Genomic DNA, 20,924 nt, shown 5'->3' with positions numbered 1-20,924 from the left:
CTGTCCGGATCGCCCGGTGACGGAGGAGATTATGATGTACGGCCACGGCATCGAGGACATGGCCTTCTTCCACATCGAGGTTCCAGAGATCCCCCCTCCCTCCCCCTCGCTGCTGGCGATTGTGACGGTCGTGGGCGAGGCCGTCGCCACCCCGGAGCTGCTTGAGGCAGAGCTCAACCACTTGTGCAGGTGCACGTGGGATTGGCAGGTGACCCCCACCGCTTCCAACGCCTTCTCAGTGATCTTCCCCGACGCTATGAGTATGGGATTCTGTACCCGCAGCAACAACATCACCCTGGCACTCAACGACATTGTGGTGAACATATCTGAGCCGCGATGGGATCCCAAGGTTGTCGCTGTCCTGGACACTGCTTGGCTCCTCATCGCCGGCCTGCCAGATGTGGCCCGGTCTGAGCGAGTCATCTGCAGTATGTCCAAGATCCTAGGCAAGGTGGTGGTGGTTGACGAGCTCTCCTTACGCAAGGAGGAGGAGGTCCGGGTCAAGGTGAAGTTCCTGGACTCCTCCAAGCTCCATGTCACGATCCGGGTCTTCTTCAATGACGACGGCTACGACCTCAAGATCTGCCCCGAGCCTCCGAACCACGTCGGCCGCCCCCGCTTCTCTGATGATAGTCACCTGGGGGTGGCCCAGCTGATGCTGACGACTCCCACCGCAGGCGCTCGCGCCACTCCCGCCTCGATGATCCAGGAGATGACGAGGACGGCTCGGAGCACTCCCGCTCCCCCTCCCGGGAGCCCTCCAACCCACCAGCGGGTCGTGGCGGTTCCGGGGCGGGGCGCACTCGAGTGTCGGCCGCTGACCTCGCGGTGGCCCTCCGCTTGGCCACCCCGCCGGTCATACCCTCTCAGTCTCCGTCGGAGTCGGCCAGTGACATCTCCAGTGTGGGCCTCCTCGTCGCCCCGCCATCGTCGCCTCGCTCCTCCTGCGCCGTCTCCGCCGCTCCTCGCCGTCGGGGCCGGACCCCCCCGTCCCCCGCCGGCTCGGCCTCCCCGGTCTCCACAGGTGGAGGCGGATGTGAGGTTCCCGTCGCACCTGCCCCGTCGCCTCCACCCGCGGGGGTTGCGGTCGGGATCACCCTGGAGCTCGCCGGCCCGCTCCCCTCGCCGGTGCCCTCCGACGTCCGTCTCTCCTCGCCGACCGCCCCGTCCGCCTCGGTGGCTGTGGACGTCTCCTCGCCGACCTCCGCGCACCCCCCCTCTGACGGTGGCGTACGCCAGGCGGCCCCGCTCCACCTCGACGCCGGTGACGTCCTCCCATCGCAGTGCCCGCCTCGATGCGGCGCGGCCGGCCGACTCTCCGGCGCCGTCCATCGCCGAGCGCGCGGAGCTCCGCGCGGAGGTCCGGAACCTCGAGTCAGGTGCGGACCCCGACCTCCCCAGTTCTTCCTGTTGCCCATTTTCCGCTCTTGAGGCTGCTCCGCTTGGCCACCTCGCCAAGGTGGCCAATGACTCGGCCATTGTTTTCAGGGGGGAGGTCGGTCCCCCCTTAGAACAGATCGCGGCCATTAGGGCCCGGGAGATTCTAGATGGCAAGCTGGCTGAGACCCGCACTCGCCTGCTTCGGCCTCCCGAGAGGTCGACCACCACCCCCGCGGTTCAGGCCCCTCCGGTGGCCGACGGGATAATCCGTGGCCGCACCCGTTCGCGCACTGCTGCCCTCCGCGCTCAAAGCGCTTCCTGTGTCCTAGGGTCAAGCAGCCCCCCGATGGGGGCTTAGATGCGGGCCCTTTTCTGGAACATCCGCGGCTTCGGCCATGATGGTCGTCGTCGCCAACTCATTGAGTATATTCGTGATGAACGCATTGACATCATTGCCATCTAGGAAACCTTGCGTACTGAGTTCGCCCTTCAGGAGCTTGAACGCCTTAGCTCCCACCTCTTCGCTTGGCACTGGCTCCCTTCTAGTGGGACCTCAGGCCACTCTGGCGGCATCCTCTTAGGGGTAAAGGATGCCACCTTTGAGGTGGGTGGCATGGACCGGGGTGAATTCTTTGTTGGTATGGAGATCTTGGAGCGCGCCCTAAATTTCAAATGGGAGGTCATTATTGTGTACGGACCGGCGGACCACCGCTGCTCCCCGGCCTTCCTAGCAGAGCTGCAGCTGAAGATCTCTAACTCCCTCCTCCCAGTTCTCATGGGCGGAGCCTTTAATCTCATCCGATCCCCGGATGAGAAGAATAATGATCGGATTAACTTCCCCTGGATGCAATTATTCAACGATTGGATCGCAGAGCTGGGGCTCCGCGAACTTGATCGGACGGGTGCCAGGTTCACCTGGACGAACCAGCAGATTGTCCCGACACAATCCGTCCTGGATCGTGTCCTAGTTTCCCCTGAATGGGAATTACGCTGCCCCCTGGCATTGCTCCGGGCTGTCACCCGGATCGGGTCTGACCATGTCCCCCTCCTCCTCTCCACCGCCGACGAGCGGCCCTCCACCCTGCCACGATTCCGGTTCGAGCCCTTCTGGCTCAATTAGGCCGGCTTCCAGGAGGCTGTCGTCGCTCGCTGGATTTTTGCTCGCTCTGCTCCCCATCGCTCCATGTCCGCTGTCGACTCGTGGCACTTCTGCACCAAGCTTGCCTGCCAATTCATGAAGGGTTGGGGGGCCAACCTGGGCCGGGACCTTAGAGAGCGCAAAAAGGCCCTCTTGATGGCTATCCAAGCCCTGGACACCCGCGCCGACTCGACCGGGATCTTCCCTGATGAGTGGATGCTGCGATACGATCTGGAAGACCAACTCTCCACCATTTACACAAATGAAGAGGCCTACTGGCGCCTACGTGGTACCCATAGGTGGGTACTTCAGGGAGATGCCAACACCGCCTATTTTCAGGCGGTGGCGAACGGCCGGCGTTGTCGCAATTCCATCCACTGCCTTTGGGATGGAGACACGCCGATCGTTCTCCCCTCGGCCATCCATACCCACGTAGACGGCTTCTATAAAGCCCTATTTACTCCCACCCCGCGGGGTGGGGCTAGTCTCGCCCCCGACATTTGGTCGGGTGCGCAATTGGTCTTGGCAGAGGCCAATGCGGCATTAGTTGCCCCTTTTGACGAGGACGAGGTCCTCGCAGCCATTAAGGGGATGAACCCCTCCTCGGCCCCGGGTCCTGATGGCCTGCCCGTGATGTTCTTTAAAACGTTCTGTCCTACCATCAAGCCGGAGGTCATGGCTCTATTCGAAGAATTTTATTCGGGCTCCATGGACCTTGGGCGCCTCAATTACGGGATTGTGACCCTCATCCCCAAGGTCCCGGGCGCCTCGGACATCCGCCAGTTCCGCCCAATCATAGTGATTAATGTGATTTTCCGGATCTTGGCCAAAGGGTGCGCCAATAGGGTGACCCTCCTCGCTGACACGATTACCCATCCGAACCAATCTGCCTTCATACAAGGTCGATTTATTCTCGATGGAGTGTTAGTATTCCACGAGGTCCTCCACGAGGTCCGTCTAAAACGCCTCCATGCGGTCTTCCTAAAGCTAGACTTTCACAAAGCCTATGACACGATACAGTGAACATTCCTGCGTGAAGTGTTGCTTCGCAAGGGCTTCGACGACCGTTGGGTGACCCGCGTCATGCAGCTTGTCTCTTGTGGCCGGACCGCGGTGAACATCAACGGTTACATTGGGCCCTACTTCCCCACCCTTTGTGGGGTCCGTCAGGGTGACCCCTTCTCACCGTTCTTGTTCAACATGGTGGTCGATGCCCTGGCATCCATCTTGGAAAAGGCCAAGGCTGCTGGTCATATCCGCGGCTTAGTCCCCCACCTAGTCGGAGGGGGAGGGGTTTCCCTCCTTCAATATGCGGATGATACCATTATAATGGTCGAGGGATCCGCCCTAGATATCACTAACTTGAACTTCCTCCTCCTGTGCTTCCAACAAATGTCGGGCCTAACCATCAACTTCGATAAGAGCAAAGTGATGGTCCTCGGGTACCCCTTGGAGGAAACACAGGCTATTGCTGACCGACTAAACTGTCGGTTGGGTTCTTTCCCCATGACCTATCTGGGGATCCCCATTAGTGACTCGCGCCTCACCGTGGCTGATCTTCGCCCCACGGTGACCCGTATGCAACATCGCATTGAGCCCTGGAAAGGGCGCTGGCTGTCGAAGGCTGCTCGTGTGATCCTTATCAACTCTTCGCTTGCTAGCCTCCTTTGGTTCCTCATGAGCTTTTATAGCCTACATGAAACCCTGCACCAGGAGATCGCCAAATACCAATCCAGATTCTTCTGGGCTGGGGAGGGGGGTAAGCAGAAGTACCACATGGTCAGCTGGCCAGATGTATGCAAACCCAAGGACCAGGGCGGTCTTGGGATTTTGTCCTCCCGGCGCATGAACATTGCCCTCCTGACTCGTTGGCTCTGGCGCATTGCCAATGGAGATGGAGGTCTCTGGCTTACTATCATCCAGAACAAGTACCTGCGTGGGCAGCCTCTCGCATTTTGTCAGCGCTCAGGCGGCTCCCAGTTTTGGCAGGCCGTCGTCCAGCTGCTGCCTGTTCTGCGCATTGGCACATCCCTTTCGGTGGGTACTGGGTCCTCGACCCTGTTCTGGCTTGATAGGTGGCTAGGCGACACCCCCCTAGCCGCGTGCTTCCCAGTTCTCTTCGACATCGTTGTTGACCCTCGGGTCTCTGTCGAGACGGCCCTTATTGACTTAGGGCGCCTCGCTTTCCACCACCCCTTTGGCCCCCTTGAGGTTGCAGCTTGGGATGCCCTCCTCCAGGACATCGCACTCCTCCCTATAGACGTTGCCGACTTCCCGGATGTCATCTCTTGGCGACTGGAACCCTCCGACTGTTTCTCCACCAAATCTCTCTACGCGGCTATCGCCCCATCGACGGCCCCCGAGCCCTTTAGTTTGATTTGGGACATCCGCCTGCCCCTGAAGATCAGGATCTTCCTGTGTTAATGGATCCACGGCCGCCTCCCGTCTGGAGTTGAGGTCCTTAAGCGTCATGGACCTGGAGATGGGATGTGCCCCATGTGCGGCACGATAGAGGATGCCAACCACATCTTCTTCTCGTGCTACACGGCACAGTTCCTCTAGTCATGTTTCCGCGAAACGGTTGGGGGCCAGTGGTGCAACACCAACTTCCCTGACCTGCTTGCGGAAATTCAGGCCTCACCCCCTCGCTACAGGCATATTAGATGGTTGTGCGTGGGGGTCCTTTCCTGGACGCTGTGGACTGTTCGCAATAAGCTTGTGATACAGAAGGTGCCTCTTCGGTGTGCTACTGACTCCATTTTTAAAATGTGTGGTTACTTGCAGCTCTGGCGGCAGTTTAGCCGCCCACAGGACCGGGACGTCATCAGCACCCTCCTCGCCAACCTTCGATCGATGGCCTTCCACTTGGCACCCCTGCTCCCCCCGCCACCCCCGGAGCCCGACTAGATGTTGTGTCACTCCCGGCGCGTGTGCCTTTTTGTTTTTCAGGGCTTGTTGAGCTGTGCCCTCAGCATTAACCCTTCCACTACTTATCTGTCTGGATCTTGCGTGTGTGTGTGTGTGTTTGTGTGCTTGAACCTTGTTGGATGTTGGCTTGGGCATTTGCTTTATAATATAAAGCGGGGCGAAAGCCTTTTTCGGTAATATTGTGTCATGGGCCCACCTCCTAGGGATATGTATAGATTTTCTTGAACAAAGTACAGACGTAAGCGCTCATATATACACGCATACACTCATCCCTATGAACGTACACACGCACACCCTACCCCTTTGAGCACCTCCGAGAGACTGAGCCGGCATATCATTCTGAGATTTTACGAAGTCACTGTAGGCTCCTTGTAGTCGATGGAACGTCTCCTTTCACTGAACACGCATCGCCGGAATTTCTGAAATAAATCCCGGATAAATGCGAGCATCAGGACTTGAACCCTAATTGGCTGGGGATACCACTGTCCACCTAATGATCCAACCACAGGTTGGTTCGCAGGTATCTGTATAGTTGAGGTCGTGACTCCTCTTGTACTCCCTCCGGTCCTTTTTAGTTCGCATATAAGATTTGACCGAAGTCAAGCCTCGTAAAGTTTGACCAACTTTATAGAAAAAAGTACTAACATTCACAATCTGAAATCAATATCAATAGATGTGTCATGACTTAAAGTTTCATACTGTATAACTTTAGCATGTCAGATGTTGATTTTTTTTATATAAATACGGTCAAACTTTGTGAAGTTTGACTTCAGAGAATTCTAATATGCAGAGTAAAAAGGACCGGAGGGAGTACATGATATATACGTGCCTAGTGCACCCGATCAATGCATTGCATGTTGCACACCCTAAACCTAGTCTTCTACATGGTATCAGTTTTGCTCATGATCCTACCCTAACCCTGGCCGCCACCGCCGCTTCCTGCCGCCGACACACACCGTAGCCGCGCCGCTACTCTCATAGCTGCCGCCGACCCCTGTCGCCGCCGCCTCCCTCCCCTCCATCGCTTCCGCCACCCCTTCCCCATCTATAGCTGCCGTCGCCGCTCTCCCCTACAACCGCAGTCGCCGCCCATCCCTCTCCACCCCTCCCTTCCCCAAGCCGCCCCTCCTCCCGTCGCCTCCCCGCTGCCATGAACTCCTCGGGCTCCTCCATCTCCTCTGGCACCAACCACTTTGTCAGTCCGGATGTCACCCTCATTCACGATCTCAACATCCACAAGCGCGTCCCGGTGGTCCTTGATCAATCCACCGCCTACTACTCCGCTTGGAAGCAGTACTTATCCTTGGTGTTTCGCGAGTATTTGCTCCACGGTTATGTCGATGGAACCGTGGACTCCAGCTGTTGGGGAACGTAGTAATTTCAAAAAAATTCCTATGCACACGCAAGATCATGGTGATGCATAGCAACGAGAGGGGAGAGCGTTGTCTACGTACCCTCGTAGACCGCAATAGAAGCGTTGACACAACGTAGAGGAAGTAGTCGTACGTCTTCCCGATCCGACCGATCCAAGTACCGAACGTACGGCACCTCCGAGTTCTGCACATCGTCAACTCGGTGACGTCCCTCGAGCTCCGATCCAGCCGAGTGTTGAGGGAGAGTTTCGTAAGCACGACGGCGTGATGACGGTGATGATGTTCTACCGATGCAGGGCTTCGCCTAAGCACCGCTACGATATGACCGAGGTGGAATATGGCGGAAGGGGGCACCGCACACGGCTAAGGAACGATCATGAAGATCAACTTGTGTGTCATGGGGTGCCCCCCTGCCCCCGTATATAAAGGAGGGAGGGGGGAGGTGCGGCCGGCCCCTAGGCGTGCGCCTGGAGGAGTCCTACTCCCACCGGGAGTAGGACTCCCCCCTCTTGCCTTATTGGAGAAGGAAAGGGGAAGCGGGAAAGAGGAAAGGGAGGCGCCCCCCCTCCTTATCCTATTCGGACTAGGGGGGAGGGGGCGCGTGGCCTGCCATGGCCGACCCTCCTCTTCTCCCTTAGGGCCCATGTAGGCCCATTAACCCCCGGGGGGGTTCCGGTAACCCCCCGGTACTCCGGTAAAATCCCGATTTCACCCGGAACGATTCCGATATCCAAATATAGGCTTCCAATATATCAATCTTTATATATCGACCATTTCGAGACTCCTCGTCATGTCCGTGATCACATCTGGGATTCCGAACAACCTTTGGTACATCAAAACACAAAAACCCTAATTACGACCGTCACCGAACTTTAAGCGTGCGGACCCTACGGGTTCGAGAACTATGTAGACATGACCGAGACACGTCTCCGGTCAATAACCAATATCGGAACCTGGATCCTCATATTGGTTCCTACATATTCTACGAAGATCTTTATCGGTCAAACCGCATAACAGCATACGTTGTTCCCTTTGTCATCGGTATGTTACCTGCCCGAGATTCGATCGTCGGTATTCCAATACCTAGTTCAATCTCATTACCGGCAAGTCTCTTTACTCGTTCCATAATACATCATTCCACAACTAAATCATTAGTTGCTATGCTCGCAAGGCTTAAGTGATGTGCATTATCGAGAGGGCCTAGAGATACCTCTCCGACAATCGGAGTGACAAATCCTAATCTCGAAATACGCCAACCCAACAAGTACCTTCGGAGACACCTGCAGAGCACCTTTATAATCACCCAGTTACGTTGTGACGTTTGGTAGCACACAAAGTGTTCGTCCGGTAAACGGAAGTTGCATAATCTCATAGTCATAGGAACATGTATAAGTTATGAAGAAAGCAATAGCAACAAACTAAACGATCAAGTGCTAAGCTAACGGAATGGGTCAAGTCAATCACATCATTCTCCTAATGATGTGATCCCGTTAATCAAATGACAACTCATGTCTATGGTTAGGAAACATAACCATCTTCGATCAACGAGCTAGTCAAGTAGAGGCATACTAGTGACACTCTGTTTGTCTATGTATTCACACATGTATTATGTTTCCGGTTAATACAATTCTAGCATGAATAATAAACATTTATCATGATATAAGGAAATAAATAATAACTTTATTATTGCCTCTAGGGCATATTTCCTTCACCAGCCTCATGGTGAACGATGAGGAGTGGATGATCCTCGACACCATCATCATCCGCTGGTTCTACCTCACCATCTCGCTCCAAGGACCTCTTCCACACGGTGGTGGACGACGACGACGATGCTCACAATGTCTGGACCAAGCTCAACGACCTCTTCACCGGCAACCACCTCCAGCGCAAGGTCCTCCCCCACGGCTAGTTTTATGGGTGGCAGCAGCTTGACTCGCCTCAAAAAGCTTGTTGATAAGCTCCATGATCTTGTCGAGACGGTCGGCGATGAGCTTCTTATCAGCACCCTCACTGTTGGCCTCAACGAGGACTTCAGGAACGCCGCCTCCAACCTAACCCTTATTCCAGACCCGACCTTTGCGAAGGTGGTGGCGTACCTGAAGCTGGAGGAGCACCGGATGAAGATGACGAGGTCCCGGGCGATACAGATTGCCCTAGATGCCGTCACCTCTCGCGGCACCCCCCGCCGCTCGCCTCGGCTCCTTCCAAGCCGCGGCCTGAAGGAAATATGCCCTAGAGGCAATAATAAAGTTATTATTTATTTTCTTATATCATGATAGATGTTTATTATTCATGCTAGAATTGTATTAACTGGAAACATAATACATGTGTGAATACATAGACAAACAGAGTGTCACTAGTATGCCTCTACTTGACTAGCTCGTTGATCAAAGATGGTTATGTTTCATAACCATAGACATGAGTTGTCATTTTATTAACGGGATCACATCATTAGGAGAATGATGTGATTGACTTGACCCATTCCGGTAGCATAGCACTTGATCGTTTAGTTCGTTGCTATTGCTTTCTTCATGACTTATACATGTTCCTATGACTATGAGATTATGCAACTCCCGTTTACCAGAGGAACACTTTGTGTGCCACCAAACGTCACAACGTAACTGGGTGATTATAAAGGTGCTCTACAGGTGTCTCCGAAGGTACTTGTTGGTTTGGAGTATTTCGAGATTAGGATTTGTCACTCGGATTGTCAGAGAGGTATCTCTGGGCCCTCTCGGTAATGCACATCACTTAAGCCTTGCAAGCATTGCAACTAATGAGTTAGTTGCAGGATGATGTATTACGGAACGAGTAAAGAGACTTTCCGGTAACGAGATTGAACTAGGTATTGAGATACCGACGATCGAATCTTGGGCAAGTAACATACCGATGACAAAGGAAACAACGTATGTTGTTATGCGGTCTGACCGATAAAGATCTTCGTAGAATATGTGGGAGCCAATATGAGCATCCAGGTTCCGCTATTGGTTATTGACCGGAGACGTGTCTCAGTCATGTCTACATTGTTCTCGAACCCGTAGGGTCCGCACGCTTAAGGTTTCGATGACAGTTATATTATGAGTTTATGAGTTTTGATGTACCGAAGGAGTTCGGAGTCCCGGATGAGATCGCGGACATGACGAGGAGTCTCGAAATGGTCGGGACGTAAAGATCGATATATTGGACGACTATATTCGGACATTGGAAAGGTTCCGAGTGATTCGGGTATTTTTCGGAGTAACGGAGAGTTACGGGAATACATATTGGGCCTTATTGGGCCATACGGGAAAGAAGGAAAAGGGCCTCAAGGGTGGCCGCACCCCTCCCCTTGGTCTGGTCCGAATTGGACTAGGGAAGGGGGACCCCCCTTCCTTCCTTCTCCTTTTCCCTTCCTCTTTTCCTATTCCATATGGGAGGTGGAATCCTACTAGGACTAGGGAGTCCTAGTAGGACTCCACACTTGGCGCGCCCCCTCCTAGGGCCGGCCTCCTCCTCCCTTGCTCCTTTATATACGGGTGCAAGGGGTCACCCCAAAGACACAACAATTGATCCTTGAGATCTATTAGCCGTGTGCGGTGCCCTCCTCCACCATAATCCTCGATAATATTGTAGCGGTGCTTAGGCGAAGCCCTGCGACGGTAGAACATCAAGATCGTCACCACTCCGTCGTGCTGACGGAACTTTTCCCCGACATTCTGCTGGATCGGAGTCCGGGGATCGTCATTGAGCTGAACGTGTGTTAGAACTCGGAGGTGTCGTAGTTTCGGTGCTTGATCGGTCGGGCCGTGAAGACGTACGACTACATCAACCGCGTTGTGCTAACGCTTCCGCTTCCGGTCTACGAGGGTACGTAGACAACACTCTCCCCTCTCGTTGCTATGCGTCACCATGATCTTGCGTGTGCATAAGAAATTTTTGAAATTACTACGTTCCCCAACAGTGGCATCCGAGCCTAGGTTTTATGTGTTGATGTTATATGCACGAGTAGAACACAAGTGAGTTGTGGGCGATATAAGTCATACTGCTTACCAGCATGTCATACTTTGGTTCGGCGGTATTGTTGGATGAAGCGGCCCGGACCGACATTACGCGTACGCTTACGCGAGACTGGTTCTACCGACGTGCTTTGCGCACGGGTGGCTAGCGGGTGTCAGTTTCTCCAACTTTAGTTGAACCGAGTGTGGCTACGCCTGGTCCTTGCGAAGGTTAAAACAGCACCAACTTGACAAACTATGGTTGTGGTTTTGATGCGTAGGTAAGAACGGTTCTTGCTAAGCCCATAGCAGCCACGTAAAACTTGCAACAGCAAAGTAGAGGACGTCTAACTTGTTTTTGCAGGGCATGTTGTGATGTGATATGGTCAAGACGTGATGAGATATAAGTTGTTGTATAAGATGATCATGTTTTGTTGAAGTTATCAACAACTGGCAGAAGCCTTATGGTTGTCTCTTTATTGCATAAGATGCAAGCGCCAAATAATTGCTTTACTTTATCGCTATGCGATAGCAATAGTTGCAAGAGCAATAGTTGGCGAGACGACCATGTGACGACACATTGATATAGATCAAAATGATGGAGATCATGGTGTCATGCCGGTGAAGATGGAGATCATGACAGTACTTTGGAGATGGAGATCAAAGGCGCAAGATGATCATGGCCATATCATGTCACATATTATGATTGCATATGATGTTTATCTTTTATGCATCTTATTTTGCTTAGTTCGACGGTAGCTTTATAAGATGATCCCTTACTAAAAGTTCAATGTATAAGTGTTCTCCCTGAGTATGCACCGTTGCCAAAGTTCGTCGTGCCCAGACACCACGTGATGATCGGGTGTGATGAGCTCTACGTCCATATACAACGGGTGCAAGCCAGTTTTGCACATGCAGAATACTCAGGTTAAACTTGACGAGCCTAGCATATGCAGATATAGCCTTGGAACACTGAGACCGAAAGGTCAAGCGTGAATCATATAGTAGATATGATCAACATAATGATGTTCACCATTGAAAGCTACTCCATTTCACGTGATGATCGGTTATGGTTTAGTTGATTTGGATCACGTGATCACTTAGATGATTAGAGGGATGTCTATCTAAGTGGGAGTTCTTAAGTAATATGATTAATTGAACTTTAATTTATCATGAACTTAGTCCTGGTAGTATTAGCATATCTATGTTGTAGATCAATAGCTCGCGATGTTGCTCCCCGTTTAATTTTTATTTGTTCCTAGAGAAAACTAGGTTGAAAAATGTTAGTAGCAATGATGCGGATTGGATCCGTGATCTGAGGTTTATCCTCATTGTTGCATAGAAGAATTATGTCCTTGATGCACTGCTAGGTGACTGACCTATTGCAGGAGCAGATGCAGACGTTATGAACGTTTGGCTAGCTCAATATGATGACTACTTGATAGTTTAGTGCACCATGCTTAACAGCTTAGAATCGGGATTTCAAAGACGTTTTGAACGTCATGGACCATATGAGATGCTCCAGGAGTTGAAGTTAATATTTCAAGTAAATACCCGAGTTGAGAGATAGGAAGTCTCCAACAAGTTCTATAGCTAAAAGATGGAGGTGAATAGCTCAAGCAGTGAGCATGTGCTCAGATTGTCTGGGTACTACAATCGCTTGAATCAAGTGGGAGTTAATCTTCCAGATAAAATAGTGATTGACAAAATTCTCTAGTCACCATCACCAAGTTAGTAGAACTTCATGATGAACTATGATATGCAAGGGATAACGGAAATGATTCCCAAGCTCTTCGTAATGCTGAAATCGACGAAGGTAGAAATCAAGAAAAATATCAAGTGTTGATGGTAGACAAGGCCACTAGTTTCAAGAAAAGGGCAAAGGGAAGAAGGGGAACTTCAAGAAGAACGGCAAGCAAGTTGCTGCTCAAGTGAAGAAGCCCAAGTCTGATCCTAAGCCTAAGACTAAGTGTTTCTACTGCAATGGGACTGGTCACTGGAAGCGGAACTGCCCCAAGTATTTGGCAGATAAGAAGGATGGCAAAGTGAACAAAGGTATATTTGATATACAGATTATTGGTGTGTATTTTACTAGTGTTCGTAGCAACCCCTCGGTATTTGATACTGGTTCAGTTGCTAAGAGTAGTAACTCGAAATGGGAGTTGTAGAATGAAGAGAGACTAGTTAAGGGTGAAGTGACGATGTGTGTTGGAAGTGGTTCCAAGATTGATATGATCATCATCGCACACTCCCTATACTTTCGGGATTAGTGTTAAACCTAAATAAGTGTTATTTGGTGTTTGCATTGAGCATGAATATAATTTGATCATGTTTATTGCAATACAGTTATTCATTTAAGTAAGAGAATAAATTGTTATTCTGTTTACATATATGGTTACACACCCAATGAAAATGGTTCGTTGGATCTCGATCGTAGTGATACACATATTCATAATATTGAAACCAAAAGATGCAAAGTTAATAATGATAGTGCAACTTATTTGTGGCACTGCCGTTTAGGTCATATTGGTGTAAAGCGCATGAAGAAACTCCATGCTGATGGACTTTTGGAATCACTTGATTATGAATCAGTTGATGCTTGCGAACCATGCCTCATGGGCAAGATGACTAAGACTCCGTTCTCTGGAACAATGCAGCAAGCAACAGATTTGTTGGAAATCATGCATACTGATGTATGTGGTCCGATGAATATTGAAGCTCGCGGCAGGTATCATTATTTTCTAATCTTCACAGATGATTTGAGCAGATATGAGTATATCTACTTGATGAAACACAAGTCTGAAACATTTGAAAAGTTCAAAGAATTTCAGAGTGAAGTGGAGAATCATCATAACAAAAATAAAAGTTTCTACGATATGATCGCAGAAGTAAAATATTTGAGTTACGAGTTTGGCCTTCAGTTAAAACAATGTCAAATAGTTTCACTACTCACGCCACCTGGAACACCACAGCATAATGGTGTGTCCGAACGTCATAACCGTACTTTATTAGATATGGTGCAATCTATGATGTCTCTTACCGATCTACCACTATCGTTTTGGGGTTATGCAGTAGAGACAGGTGCATTCACGTTAAATAGGGCACCATCTAAATCCGTTGAGACGACACTGTATGAACTATGGTTTGGCAAGAAACATAAGATGTCGTTTCTTAAAGTTTGAGGTTGCAATGCTTATGTGAAAAAGTTTCAACCTGATAAGCTCTAACCCAAATCGGAGAAGTGCGTCTTCATAGGATACCCAAAAGAAAATGTTGGGTACACCTTCTATCACAGATCCGAAGGCAATATATTCGTTGCTTTGAATGGATCCTTTCTAGAAAAGGAGTTTCTCTCGAAAGAAGTGAGTGGGAGGAAAGTAGAACTTGATGAGGTAATTGTACCTGCTCCCTTATTGGAAAGTAGTTCATCACAGAAATCTGTTCCTGTGGTTACTACACCAATTAGTGAGGAAGCTAATGATGATGATCATGTAACTTTAGATCAAGTTACTACCGAACCTCGTAGGTAAACCAGAGTGATATCCGCACCAGAGTGGTACGGTAATCCTGTTCTAGAGGTCATGTTACTTGACCATGATGAGCCTACGAACTATGAGGAAGCGATGATGAGCCAGATTCTACGAAATGGCTTGAGGCCATGAAATCTGAGATGAGATCCATGTATGAGAACAAAGTATGGACTTTGATTGACTTGCCCATTGATTGGCGAGCCATTGATATTAAATGGATCTTCAAGAGGAAGACGGACGCTGATAGTAGTGTTACTATCTACAAAGCTAGAATTGTCGCAAAAAGGTTTTCGACAAGTTCAAAGGGTTGACTACGATGAGAGTTTCTCACTCGTATCTATGCTTAAGTCTGTCCGAATCATGTTAGCAATTGCCGCATTTTATGAAATCTGGCAAATGGATAAACAAAACTGCATTCCTTAATGGATTTATTAAAGAAGAGTTGTATATGATGCAACCAGAAGGTTTTGTCAATCCTAAAGGTACTAACAAAATATGCAAGCTCCAGCGATCCATCTATGGACTGGTGCAAGCATCTCGGAGTTGGAATATACGCTTTGATAAGTTGATCAAAGCATATAGTTTTATACAGACTTGCGGTGAAGCCTCTATTTATAAGGAAGTGAGTGAGAGCACTACAACATTTCTGATAAGTATATGTGAATGACATATTGTTGATCGGAGATAATGTAGAATTATTCTGCAAAGCATAAAGGAATTTTTGAAAGGAGTTTTTCAAAGAAAGACCTCGGTGAAGCTGCTTACATATTGAGCACCAAGATCTATAGAGATAGATCAAGACGCTTGATAAGTTTTTCAATGAGTACATACCTTGACAAGATTTTGAAGTAGTTCAAAATGGAACGGTCAAAAAGGAGTTCTCGCCTGTGTTACAAGGTGTGAAGTTGAGTAAGACTCAAAACCCGACCACGGCAGAAGATAGAGAGAGAGAATGAAAGTCATTCCCTATGCCTCAGCCATAGGTTCTATAAAGTATGCCATGCTGTGTACCAAACCTATTGTATACCCTGCCCTAAGTTTGGCAAGGGAGTACAATAGTGATCTAGGAGTAGATCACTGGACATTGGTCAAAATTATCCTTGGTGGAATAAGGATATGTTTCTCGATTATGGAGGTGACAAAAGGTTTGTCGTAAAGGGTTACGTCGATGCAAGTTTTGACACTGATCCAGATGACTCTAAGTCTCAATCTGGATACATATTGAAGTGGGAGCAATTAGCTAGAGTAGCTCCGTGCAGAGCATTGTTGACATAGAAATTTGCAAAATATATACGGATCTGAATGTGGCAGACCCATTGACTAAACTTCTCTCACAAGCAAAACATGATCACACCTTAGTACTCTTTCGGTGTTAATCACATAGCGATGTGAACTAGATTATTGACTCTAGTAAACCCTTTGGGTGTTGGTCACATGTCGATGTGAACTATGGGTGATAATCACATGGTGATGTGAACTATTGGTATTAAATCACATGGCGATGTGAACTAGATTATTGACTCTAGTGCAAGTGGGAGACTGAAGGAAATATGCCCTAGAGGCAATAATAAAGTTATTATTTATTTCTTTATATCATGATAAATGTTTATTATTCATGCTAGAATTGTATTAACTGGAAACATAATACATGTGTGAATACATAGACAAACAGAGTGTCACTAGTATGCCTCTACTTGACTAGCTCGTTGATCAAAGATGGTTATGTTTCCTAACCATAGACATGAGTTGTCATTTGATTAACGGGATCACATCATTAGGAGAATGATGTGATTGACTTGACCCATTCCGTTAGCATAGCACTTGATCGTTTAGCTTGTTGCTATTGCTTTCTTCATGACTTATACATGTTCCTATGACTATGAGATTATGCAACTCCCATTTACCGGAGGAACACTTTGTGTGCCACCAAACGTCACAACGTAACTGGGTGATTATGAAGGTGCTCTACAGGTGTCTCCGAAGGTACTTGTTGGGTTGGCGTATTTCAAGATTAGGATTTGTCACTCCGATTGTCGGAGAGGTATCTCTGGGCCCTCTCGGTAATGCACATCACTTAAGCCTTGCAAGCATTGCAACTAATGAGTTAGTTGCAGGATGATGTATTACGGAATGAGTAAAGTGACTTGCCGGTAACGAGATTGAACTAGGTATTGAGATACCGACAATCGAATCTCGGGCAAGTAACATACCGATGACAAAGGGAACAACGTATGTTGTTATGCGGTCTGACCGATAAAGATCTTCGTAGAATATGTGGGAGCCAATATGAGCATCCAGGTTCCGCTATTGGTTATTGACCGGAGACGTGTCTCAGTCATGTCTACATTGTTCTCGAACCCGTAGGGTCCGCACGCTTAAGGTTTCGATGACAGTTATATTATGAGTTTATGAGTTTTTATGTACCGAAGGAGTTCGGAGTCCCGGATGAGATCGGGGACATGACGAGGAGTCTCGAAATGGTCGGGACGTAAAGATCGATATATTGGACAACTATATTCGGACATCGGAAAGGTTCCGAGTGATTCGGGTATTTTTCAGAGTACCGGAGAGTTACGGGAATACGTATTGGGCCTTATTGGGCCATCGGGAAAGAAGGAAAAGGGCCTCAAGGGTGGCCGCACCCCTCCCCTTGGTCTGGTCCGAATTGGACTAGGAAAGGGGGGCGCCCCCTTCCTTCCTTCTCCATCCTACTAGGACTAGGGAGTCCTAGTAGGACTCCACACTTGGCGCGCCCCCTCCTAGGGCCGGCCTCCTCCTCCCTTGCTCCTTTATATACGGGTGCAGGGGGCACCCCAAAGAAACAACAATTGATCCTTGAGATCTATTAGCCGTGTGCGGTGCCCTCCTCCACCATAATCCTCGATAATATTGTAGCGGTGCTTAGGCGAAGCCCTGCGATGGTAGAACATCAAGATCGTCACCACTCCGTCGTGCTGACGGAACTCTTCCCCGACATTCTGCTGGATCGGAGTCTGGGGATCGTCATCGAGCTGAACGTGTGCTAGAACTCGGAGGTGCCATAGTTTCGGTGCTTGATCGGTCGGGCCGTGAAGACGTACGACTACATCAACCGCGTTGTGCTAACGCTTCTGCTTCCGGTCTACGAGGGTACGTAGACAACACTCTCCCCTCTCGTTTCTATGCATCACCATGATCTTGCGTGTGCGTAGGAATTTTTTTGAAATTACTACGTTCTCCAACACGGCCGCCGGCCTCTTACCCACCGCCACCATCGCCGGGCTTGGCTCCTTTGGATCGCCATCGGGGTGGTCGTCGCGGCCGCAAGCAGCAGCAACCCGGCGCCCAGGGAGGGGAGCCCGCACTCCGCGACAGCAGCAGCCGGCGCCGTGGTACGCCGGGCAAAACCCGTGGACCGGCGTCGTGCATGCTTATTCGATGCCGGTCCGGTGTGCGCTTGTGCCCGGCATCCTCGGTCCTCGGCCCTCCTCCCATCAGGCATTCTACGACGCGCCCCAGCCATATGCGACGCCCTAGGGGGTGTTCTCCTACGTTCAGCAGCTGCCGCCAGGTGGGCCGCCGCTGCTGCCCCTCGCGCCCCACCGCAACAGCCCTACGCTGCGCCCATGCCCTCGCTTCCATCAGTGCCCTGGGACCCGGCTCTTCTGGCGGTCCTTCACTCCGCCCCCACCCTGGCCAACTACAATGGCGGCGGTGACTGGTACATGGACACCAGAGCTACCGCTCACATGTCCTCCCACCCCGGTAACCTCCACACCTCCTACCCTGTCCACATATCTACTCGCATCACCGTTGGAGATGGTTCTTCTCTCCCGATCACTCACATAGGACATGCATCTTTTCCATCATCATCTACACCATTATCCTTGTCTATTAGGCCTGCAAGGTTTACACTTTTCTTGTGTGCACGTCCTCTTATGTGACTCCACTTGCTGCCTCTCAAGGATGAACTGGAAGCTGCGAGGTAGATTCGCTGATTTGTGACAGGCTTAGTAGTTAGAGCATCTCCACTCATTCTGCCCCCCAACGCAAAGGCCGGTGCTCTTTCAGGCGCCCGCCCGGCAATTTTTAGGCCGTGAGACGATCTAGGTCCCAGCCACGCCCCTAGGCGCCGCTCCCAAGGCATCACAAATTCAAACGGGTCCATTTCCCGCCCCCATAAAACGCCACAAGTCCAGCGATCACGTTGCCACAGTTCGGCGTGCAAAAAAAGAAAGGACTCGACACATCAAACGGCAGAGTCGGCCTCCAGCGTCGCATGAGTCAGCGTGCGCGGGCTGGGCGGTGTCAGTGCGGCTTCTTCTGTGCAGCGAGGTGTCGGCACGGCTTATGTGCTACTGGGCATCGTGGAGGCATCATCGCTCAGGCTTGGCGGCGGCGTTGGCAGCGGCGTGGGAGTTGGCGGCGCCGTCGACGACATCTGGTTCAGGATGAGGCCGTGCTCCGCCATGTACCACGCCTTGACCTGCTCGTCCATCGCCGACATGTCCGCCCCGCCCATCAGGAAAGCCAGGTCGGTGTTCCTCTTCTTCGCGGCGACGTTGGTCCGGAGCAGGTCGAGCTTGACGGCGTTGTTCGTCATCAACGCTGACCACCGCGCCTCGGTCTTCTCCTCCCGCTGGGCGGCCCGGGTCTTGGTGTCGTCGAGGCAATGCTTGATGGACTCGTGCACGTGTGCGTGCCGACTCGGCGTGTTTCCCCTTCTTGCCCCCTTTGTTGCCGTCCGGGCGCCCGTCTCCCGCGCCCGGCATCGGCGCGTCAGACTTGTACGTCTCCTTGGCCTTGGCAAGGGTGCGCCGGACATCCGCCCACTTCTCGCACTTCTCGATCCGCTTGAAGACATGGAGGTACTTGAAGTCTTGGTCACTACTGTCCTGGCGAAACATGGCGAACATCCGCACCAGCTGCGTCAAGAAACAACAGTCGGCAAGCGTGCACAAGCCAAAACGAGAAGGGAGAGCCCGGCGTGGCATACCTGATCCTCGATGCTGGCGCCGCTCTCCCGCCGAGCCGCGATCTCCTTGACGATCCCATGCCATTTGTTGCATGCCGTTTGGATGAGCTCCCAATGGTTCGTCATTGCCTTCGACCCGCGCTACATGTGCACACCTTTGAAGTAGGGGTTGACGAGCTTGCGCTCGTCGAACTCGGCCTTAATGCGGTCCCAATACGTGTCAATGCTCTAGTTTGTGCCAGAGATCGGGTCGAGGCAGACGACTTTCCACGCTTCGGCAAGGCACTCGTCCTCCTTGGATGCCCACTTGATGCGTGGTTCGCCGGTCCTGGCCCCCTTCTTCTTCTTCTTCTTCTTCCCTTTCCTCGCCGGAGCAGGCACCGGCTCCTCCTCCTCCTCCTCCTCTGGCTCCTCCTCGCCTTAGTCGAGCTCGCCGTCCATGTCACCGTTGAGGTCCATTGTGTCGTCGTGGGTGGTGAACCCGGGGGAGACGGAGGCGGTGGCCGAGCCGGTCGTGATGATGTCATCCATGTCGGCCTCCGTCGCGTCGGTGTCGCCGAGATGTGACGAGAAGGCTTGTGAGTAGAGCAGCGTGCCACGGAGGAGAGGGGTGTCGGGGAGGCTGCGTAGGCCGGCGACAAATAGGTGTACGGAGGGTACTGCATGCCGACAAAAGCGGGCGAGGGCGTGCGCTGGGCCGGGTGACCATGGGGGAAGGTGATGTTGGGGTTGAACCCACCGTGCGCGTCACCATCGGCGTAGCCCGGTGGCGGCGTGCAGCCCCAGGGCTGTGGCGACAACGAGCAGCCGGCCGGAGACCCGACGCTTTCCTGGCTCCAGGACGCGTACGGGCCATGGCCGCCAGGTGGATTCATCATCCCCGCGCGAGCCGCCTCGGCTTGTTCGGCCGAGCGCTCCGCCTGCTCCGCCACCGCCGAAGCCGCGAGCGCCGCGCTGTCCCGGGCCTTCTTGGCGTAGGCCCTGTTCCGTCGGTCGGTGGTGACAGCCTCCCGGCGCTGAACTTCAGCCCTCCAGTCGGCGTTAGACATGCCCGGGGGCTTGGACGGCGGCGCCCTTTGCTTCCTATGCTTTGGCTGAGCGACGGCGGCGGTGGCATCCGTCGCGGCGCGGGGACCACGTACTTCTTCGGCGGCATAGCGGCCGGCTGGGAGGGGAGGAGGAGGAGATTGACGGGAGGAATGGAGAATGAGAGGGAAGCCGAGGGGGGAAAGCGGGAGGAAAGGCGGGAAAAGGCCCTCCTCTCGCCGACAGAGCGGGCCCATGCCCCTTTTCGCTTCTGTCGGCGCTCCCAGGCGACCCCCAGACTCTTGGATTCGGCTCGGGTGCGCCGGCTGTTATTTCGGCCTGAACCGGCGCTAAATGTGATTCTGGGGACATGACTGGGCCGATTTTCGTTCGCCAACGCTATAAGATCGCCTAGGGAAGGGGGGTGGCTTGCTAGGGCGCGGCTGGAGAGGCTCTTAATTTATTCTTCCTCGCTAGACTTTGGGGCTTCAGCCGGAGTTGCCTCTGGATAAATAAATCCTTTGCATGCATGGGACGGGAAGAGGAAACAAGATACATGACGAATACTGTCGATGGAATCTATCCTTGGACGATCAACGCGTTTTGACATCTCCGAGGGCC

The sequence above is a fragment of the Triticum urartu genome, chromosome 5 (genome assembly GCF_003073215.2).
Source record: "Triticum urartu cultivar G1812 chromosome 5, Tu2.1, whole genome shotgun sequence".
In the NCBI taxonomy this organism is placed as follows: Eukaryota; Viridiplantae; Streptophyta; class Magnoliopsida; order Poales; family Poaceae; genus Triticum; species Triticum urartu.
The sequence above is the reverse complement of the archived record's forward strand: the minus strand, read 5'-3'. Positions refer to the sequence as shown.